Below are 6,944 nucleotides of genomic sequence, written 5' to 3'. Positions count from 1 at the left end.
ACAGATCTGGTAGAGTACTAGACAGACAGACACCCCTCCTACCTCCATACAGATCTGGTAGAGTACTAGACAGACACCCCTCCTACCTCCATACAGATCTGGTAGAGTACTAGACAGACACCCCTCCTACCTCCATACAGATCTGGTAGAGTACTAGACAGACACCCCTCCTACCTCCATACAGATCTGGTAGAGTACTAGACAGACACCCCTCCTACCTCCATACAGATCTGGTAGAGTACTAGACAGACACCCCTCCTACCTCCATACAGATCTGGTAGAGTACTAGACAGACACCCCTCCTACCTCCATACAGATCTGGTAGAGTACTAGACAGACACCCCTCCTACCTCCATACAGATCTGGTAGAGTACTAGACAGACACCCCTCCTACCTCCATACAGATCTGGTAGAGTACTAGACAGACACCCCTCCTACCTCCATACAGATCTGGTAGAGTACTAGACAGACACCCCTCCTACCTCCATACAGATCTGGTAGAGTACTAGACAGACAGACACCCCTCCTACCTCCATACAGATCTGGTAGAGTACTAGACAGACACCCCTCCTACCTCCATACAGATCTGGTAGACCACTAGACAGACAGACACCCCTCCTACCTCCATACAGATCTGGTAGACTACTAGACAGACACCCCTCCTACCTCCATACAGATCTGGTAGAGTACTAGACAGACACCCCTCCTACCTCCATACAGATCTGGTAGAGTACTAGACAGACAGACACCCCTCCTACCTCCATACAGATCTGGTAGAGTACTAGACAGACACCCCTCCTACCTCCATACAGATCTGGTAGAGTACTAGACAGACACCCCTCCTACCTCCATACAGATCTGGTAGAGTACTAGACAGACAGACACCCCTCCTACCTCCATACAGATCTGGTAGAGTACTAGACAGACACCCCACCTACCTCCATACAGATCTGGTAGAGTACTAGACAGACACCCCTCCTACCTCCATACAGATCTGGTAGAGTACTAGACAGACACCCCTCCTACCTCCATACAGATCTGGTAGAGTACTAGACAGACACCCCTCCTACCTCCATACAGATCTGGTAGAGTACTAGACAGACACCCCTCCTACCTCCATACAGATCTGGTAGAGTACTAGACAGACAGACACCCCTCCTACCTCCATACAGATCTGGTAGAGTACTAGACAGACACCCCTCCTACCTCCATACAGATCTGGTAGACCACTAGACAGACAGACACCCCTCCTACCTCCATACAGATCTGGTAGACCACTAGACAGACACCCCTCCTACCTCCATACAGATCTGGTAGAGTACTAGACAGACACCCCTCCTACCTCCATACAGATCTGGTAGAGTACTAGACAGACAGACACCCCTCCTACCTCCATACAGATCTGGTAGAGTACTAGACAGACACCCCTCCTACCTCCATACAGATCTGGTAGAGTACTAGACAGACACCCCTCCTACCTCCATACAGATCTGGTAGAGTACTAGACAGACAGACACCCCTCCTACCTCCATACAGATCTGGTAGAGTACTAGACAGACACCCCACCTACCTCCATACAGATCTGGTAGAGTACTAGACAGACACCCCTCCTACCTCCATACAGATCTGGTAGAGTACTAGACAGACACCCCTCCTACCTCCATACAGATCTGGTAGAGTACTAGACAGACACCCCTCCTACCTCCATACAGATCTGGTAGAGTACTAGACAGACACCCCTCCTACCTCCATACAGATCTGGTAGAGTACTAGACAGACACCCCTCCTACCTCCATACAGATCTGGTAGAGTACTAGACAGACACCCCTCCTACCTCCATACAGATCTGGTAGAGTACTAGACAGACACCCCTCCTACCTCCATACAGATCTGGTAGAGTACTAGACAGACAGACACCCCTCCTACCTCCATACAGATCTGGTAGAGTACTAGACAGACACCCCTCCTACCTCCATACAGATCTGGTAGAGTACTAGACAGACAGACACCCCTCCTACCTCCATACAGATCTGGTAGAGTACTAGACAGACAGACACCCCTCCTACCTCCATACAGATCTGGTAGAGTACTAGACAGACAGACACCCCTCCTACCTCCATACAGATCTGGTAGAGTACTAGACAGACAGACACCCCTCCTACCTCCATACAGATCTGGTAGAGTACTAGACAGACACCCCTCCTACCTCCATACAGATCTGGTAGAGTACTAGACAGACAGACACCCCTCCTACCTCCATACAGATCTGGTAGAGTACTAGACAGACAGACACCCCTCCTACCTCCATACAGATCTGGTAGAGTACTAGACAGACACCCCTCCTACCTCCATACAGATCTGGTAGAGTACTAGACAGACAGACACCCCTCCTACCTCCATACAGATCTGGTAGAGTACTAGACAGACACCCCTCCTACCTCCATACAGATCTGGTAGAGTACTAGACAGACAGACACCCCTCCTACCTCCATACAGATCTGGTAGAGTACTAGACAGACACCCCTCCTACCTCCATACAGATCTGGTAGAGTACTAGACAGACACCCCTCCTACCTCCATACAGATCTGGTAGAGTACTAGACAGACACCCCTCCTACCTCCATACAGATCTGGTAGAGTACTAGACAGACACCCCTCCTACCTCCATACAGATCTGGTAGAGTACTAGACAGACAGACACCCCTCCTACCTCCATACAGATCTGGTAGAGTACTAGACAGACACCCCTCCTACCTCCATACAGATCTGGTAGAGTACTAGACAGACAGACACCCCTCCTACCTCCATACAGATCTGGTAGAGTACTAGACAGACAGACACCCCTCCTACCTCCATACAGATCTGGTAGAGTACTAGACAGACACCCCTCCTACCTCCATACAGATCTGGTAGAGTACTAGACAGACACCCCTCCTACCTCCATACAGATCTGGTAGAGTACTAGACAGACAGACACCCCTCCTACCTCCATACAGATCTGGTAGAGTACTAGACAGACAGACACCCCTCCTACCTCCATACAGATCTGGTAGAGTACTAGACAGACACCCCTCCTACCTCCATACAGATCTGGTAGAGTACTAGACAGACAGACACCCCTCCTACCTCCATACAGATCTGGTAGAGTACTAGACAGACACCCCTCCTACCTCCATACAGATCTGGTAGAGTACTAGACAGACACCCCTCCTACCTCCATACAGATCTGGTAGAGTACTAGACAGACAGACACCCCTCCTACCTCCATACAGATCTGGTAGAGTACTAGACAGACACCCCTCCTACCTCCATACAGATCTGGTAGAGTACTAGACAGACACCCCTCCTACCTCCATACAGATCTGGTAGAGTACTAGACAGACACCCCACCTACCTCCATACAGATCTGGTAGAGTACTAGACAGACAGACACCCCTCCTACCTCCATACAGATCTGGTAGAGTACTAGACAGACAGACACCCCTCCTACCTCCATACAGATCTGGTAGAGTACTAGACAGACACCCCTCCTACCTCCATACAGATCTGGTAGAGTACTAGACAGACACCCCTCCTACCTCCATACAGATCTGGTAGAGTACTAGACAGACAGACACCCCTCCTACCTCCATACAGATCTGGTAGAGTACTAGACAGACAGACACCCCTCCTACCTCCATACAGATCTGGTAGAGTACTAGACAGACAGACACCCCTCCTACCTCCATACAGATCTGGTAGAGTACTAGACAGACAGACACCCCTCCTACCTCCATACAGATCTGGTAGAGTACTAGACAGACAGACACCCCTCCTACCTCCATACAGATCTGGTAGAGTACTAGACAGACAGACACCCCTCCTACCTCCATACAGATCTGGTAGAGTACTAGACAGACAGACACCCCTCCTACCTCCATACAGATCTGGTAGAGTACTAGACAGACAGACACCCCTCCTACCTCCATACAGATCTGGTAGAGTACTAGACAGACACCCCTCCTACCTCCATACAGATCTGGTAGAGTACTAGACAGACAGACACCCCTCCTACCTCCATACAGATCTGGTAGAGTACTAGACAGACAGACACCCCTCCTACCTCCATACAGATCTGGTAGAGTACTAGACAGACACCCCTCCTACCTCCATACAGATCTGGTAGAGTACTAGACAGACACCCCTCCTACCTCCATACAGATCTGGTAGAGTACTAGACAGACAGACACCCCTCCTACCTCCATACAGATCTGGTAGAGTACTAGACAGACACCCCTCCTACCTCCATACAGATCTGGTAGAGTACTAGACAGACAGACACCCCTCCTACCTCCATACAGATCTGGTAGAGTACTAGACAGACACCCCACCTACCTCCATACAGATCTGGTAGAGTACTAGACAGACACCCCTCCTACCTCCATACAGATCTGGTAGAGTACTAGACAGACACCCCTCCTACCTCCATACAGATCTGGTAGAGTACTAGACAGACACCCCTCCTACCTCCATACAGATCTGGTAGAGTACTAGACAGACACCCCTCCTACCTCCATACAGATCTGGTAGAGTACTAGACAGACACCCCTCCTACCTCCATACAGATCTGGTAGAGTACTAGACAGACACCCCTCCTACCTCCATACAGATCTGGTAGAGTACTAGACAGACACCCCTCCTACCTCCATACAGATCTGGTAGAGTACTAGACAGACAGACACCCCTCCTACCTCCATACAGATCTGGTAGAGTACTAGACAGACACCCCTCCTACCTCCATACAGATCTGGTAGAGTACTAGACAGACAGACACCCCTCCTACCTCCATACAGATCTGGTAGAGTACTAGACAGACAGACACCCCTCCTACCTCCATACAGATCTGGTAGAGTACTAGACAGACAGACACCCCTCCTACCTCCATACAGATCTGGTAGAGTACTAGACAGACAGACACCCCTCCTACCTCCATACAGATCTGGTAGAGTACTAGACAGACACCCCTCCTACCTCCATACAGATCTGGTAGAGTACTAGACAGACAGACACCCCTCCTACCTCCATACAGATCTGGTAGAGTACTAGACAGACAGACACCCCTCCTACCTCCATACAGATCTGGTAGAGTACTAGACAGACACCCCTCCTACCTCCATACAGATCTGGTAGAGTACTAGACAGACAGACACCCCTCCTACCTCCATACAGATCTGGTAGAGTACTAGACAGACACCCCTCCTACCTCCATACAGATCTGGTAGAGTACTAGACAGACACCCCTCCTACCTCCATACAGATCTGGTAGAGTACTAGACAGACAGACACCCCTCCTACCTCCATACAGATCTGGTAGAGTACTAGACAGACACCCCTCCTACCTCCATACAGATCTGGTAGAGTACTAGACAGACACCCCTCCTACCTCCATACAGATCTGGTAGACCACTAGACAGACACCCCTCCTACCTCCATACAGATCTGGTAGACCACTAGACAGACACCCCTCCTACCTCCATACAGATCTGGTAGAGTACTAGACAGACACCCCTCCTACCTCCATACAGATCTGGTAGACCACTAGACAGACACCCCTCCTACCTCCATACAGATCTGGTAGAGTACTAGACAGACACCCCTCCTACCTCCATACAGATCTGGTAGAGTACTAGACAGACACCCCTCCTACCTCCATACAGATCTGGTAGACCACTAGACAGACAGACACCCCTCCTACCTCCATACAGATCTGGTAGAGTACTAGACAGACAGACACCCCTCCTACCTCCATACAGATCTGGTAGAGTACTAGACAGACACCCCTCCTACCTCCATACAGATCTGGTAGAGTACTAGACAGACACCCCTCCTACCTCCATACAGATCTGGTAGACCACTAGACAGACACCCCTCCTACCTCCATACAGATCTGGTAGAGTACTAGACAGACACCCCTCCTACCTCCATACAGATCTGGTAGACCACTAGACAGACACCCCTCCTACCTCCATACAGATCTGGTAGAGTACTAGACAGACACCCCTCCTACCTCCATACAGATCTGGTAGAGTACTAGACAGACAGACACCCCTCCTACCTCCATACAGATCTGGTAGAGTACTAGACAGACACCCCTCCTACCTCCATACAGATCTGGTAGAGTACTAGACAGACACCCCTCCTACCTCCATACAGATCTGGTAGAGTACTAGACAGACACCCCTCCTACCTCCATACAGATCTGGTAGAGTACTAGACAGACAGACACCCCTCCTACCTCCATACAGATCTGGTAGAGTACTAGACAGACAGACACCCCTCCTACCTCCATACAGATCTGGTAGAGTACTAGACAGACACCCCTCCTACCTCCATACAGATCTGGTAGACCACTAGACAGACAGACACCCCTCCTACCTCCATACAGATCTGGTAGAGTACTAGACAGACAGACACCCCTCCTACCTCCATACAGATCTGGTAGAGTACTAGACAGACAGACACCCCTCCTACCTCCATACAGATCTGGTAGAGTACTAGACAGACAGACACCCCTCCTACCTCCATACAGATCTGGTAGACCACTAGACAGACACCCCTCCTACCTCCATACAGATCTGGTAGAGTACTAGACAGACACCCCTCCTACCTCCATACAGATCTGGTAGAGTACTAGACAGACAGACACCCCTCCTACCTCCATACAGATCTGGTAGAGTACTAGACAGACACCCCTCCTACCTCCATACAGATCTGGTAGAGTACTAGACAGACACCCCTCCTACCTCCATACAGATCTGGTAGAGTACTAGACAGACAGACACCCCTCCTACCTCCATACAGATCTGGTAGAGTACTAGACAGACACCCCTCCTACCTCCATACAGATCTGGTAGAGTACTAGACAGACACCCCTCCTACCTCCATACAGATCTGGTAGACCACTA

At 50.1% G+C, this 6,944-nt stretch overlaps 1 protein-coding gene across 1 annotated transcript in view; it reads right to left on the bottom strand.

Moving 5' to 3' along the window:
- Window positions 1-4,579: 4,579 nt before the first annotated feature.
- LOC129849798 (DNA topoisomerase 3-alpha-like) overlaps window positions 4,580-6,944 on the bottom strand; it is a 9,971-nt gene continuing 7,606 nt past the window's right edge. Inside the window, exon 8 of the mRNA XM_055916564.1 lies at window positions 4,580-6,944. This exon is cut by the window's right edge and continues 1,387 nt beyond it. The gene's annotated coding sequence lies outside the window, so the exon portion shown is untranslated.

The sequence above is a fragment of the Salvelinus fontinalis genome, unplaced genomic scaffold, assembly GCF_029448725.1.
Source record: "Salvelinus fontinalis isolate EN_2023a unplaced genomic scaffold, ASM2944872v1 scaffold_1704, whole genome shotgun sequence".
Classification (NCBI taxonomy): Eukaryota; Metazoa; Chordata; class Actinopteri; order Salmoniformes; family Salmonidae; genus Salvelinus; species Salvelinus fontinalis.
This window is presented reverse-complemented; position numbering and strand designations above follow the sequence as displayed.